Here is a 1,751-nt window from a genome sequence, read left to right on the forward strand (position 1 = left end):
CGGCACCTAAGATAGAGCAGTTCACACACACACACACACACACACACACACACACACAGAGTCATGCACACACCCCCAGGGAACCCCCCCCCCCCAGTAACTATGGCAAACTAAGTAGAGTTTTACAATATCACTGAAAACATGACTGTTGGGACTCATCTTGTCTCATATCCAGATTGCAACCAGGGAAGATGTCTCTGTCATTCCACCTAGTTACACTACTGCTTGAAGCACAAACCAGCATCAAGTGGAAGGGAATGTGGGTTTTGTCTATAGTCCAAGTTCAAGGAGACTAAAAAAGAAACCCAGGATGGATAAGATTAAAGGGGTGGAGAGAGACAGACAGGAAGGAAATGTGCAAGACAGTCCAGTTACGTTTTCTCAGTGACAACTTCCTACAGCACAATATAACATTAGAGCCAAAATGGATTTCTCTTCAAAACACTCCATAGTAAGAGAGATATCGGCTCCCTTTTCCAGGAGAGATGCCAACACACAGCTTCCAAATATTTCTGCAACCAACGCGATTGACTGTGGCTGTCCAATGAGCCAGCGCAAATGCCAAGGACGAGCCTGTCGAACACAGGAACACCTGAAGCTGCCTCCTACTGACTCAGACCCTCCTTGGTCCATCACAGTCAGGAGTGTCCACTCAGACTGGCAGCCGCTCTCCAGGGTCTCAGGCAGAGAAGGTCCTTCCCGTCACCCACCGCCAGTGTTCCTCTTTGCCTGGAGAGGTACTGGGGTTGAACTTGGGACCTCCTGCATGCCAAGCAGATGCCCACTGAGCCACGGCCCCTCTCCTGTACTGAACATGGGGGCCCGCTAATTTAACTACAATATCAATGTTAATCCCACGAGAACATTTTTCTTTTCTTTTATGGGTTTCTAAAGATGGATCACTAGCAAAAGGTGCCAACAATAGGGAGGGGATAGATTCCGAATGGGGATATGGGGCCTCATTATTGCATGGACTCAAAGTGTGCAGGGGGGATGTTAAAGCAAGCAAGCAAGACTTAGGTGCCTATGATTTTATGAAGATATCATATAGTTCTGGAGCATCCCTTAAAGGTTATCTGGAGTAACAGTTCTTTAGGATTAGGACCTACTTAAATGATGTCCAGCCGATGGCAGCTGCAGCAATTGCCTCCTAGAAGTGCAGCCAGTATGGTGTGTGTGGATGCGATGCCAGAGTGTCTGCCTGCATACTGACTGTGTTGGCACCCCTACAACAGCCTCTACTGATGGCCTCCCTGCAAAGGGGAGGGCAAAGCTTCAGAGGACCCGGCCCACGGACGGGAGGGGAGACTTGGTGCTCCTGGGAACGCTCAGAACCACCATGGACGCAGAGCTGTGCCTGGAGACCACCAGACTTGACAGACGCCAGCCTCCTCAGCCCCCTTTCCCCGCTGGACACCTACCGCCCGCCCGCCCGCCCGCCTTTTACGGGCAGCCGCCTGCTTTCCCCTAGAGGCAGCGCCCCTCCTCCTGCCGCCGGGTCTCCTCTGCAAGAAGGACGCCTGTGGTTTTCCGGAGGCTAAAGAGGAGATGCCTTTTCCACGTGTGCGTTTGACTTCGAGAGCCACCCCGGGGCCCCTGCGAGGGCCAGGCCCGCAGACCTCAGCCCGCCCGCCGGCTCACGGACCGGGCGTGGGACTGTTCACGGCCCCCCTTCCCCCTGGGGGGGGGAAGGACGGGAGAGGCGGCGCCGCTTTCCCTGAGCAGGGACGGCGGCGGCGGGGGGACCGTGA

At 54.3% G+C, this 1,751-nt stretch overlaps 1 protein-coding gene across 1 annotated transcript in view; it reads left to right on the forward strand.

Moving 5' to 3' along the window:
• The first annotated feature begins 1,502 nt into the window (after positions 1 to 1,502).
• Positions 1,503 to 1,751, forward strand: part of YPEL4 (yippee like 4) — a 9,757-nt gene continuing 9,508 nt past the window's right edge. The window contains exon 1 of the mRNA XM_015411460.1: positions 1,503 to 1,563. The gene's annotated coding sequence lies outside the window, so the exon portion shown is untranslated. The remainder of the gene's footprint in view (positions 1,564 to 1,751) is intronic.

The sequence above is a fragment of the Gekko japonicus genome, unplaced genomic scaffold (genome assembly GCF_001447785.1).
Source record: "Gekko japonicus isolate JY-2015 unplaced genomic scaffold, Gekko_japonicus_V1.1 scaffold4084, whole genome shotgun sequence".
In the NCBI taxonomy this organism is placed as follows: Eukaryota; Metazoa; Chordata; class Lepidosauria; order Squamata; family Gekkonidae; genus Gekko; species Gekko japonicus.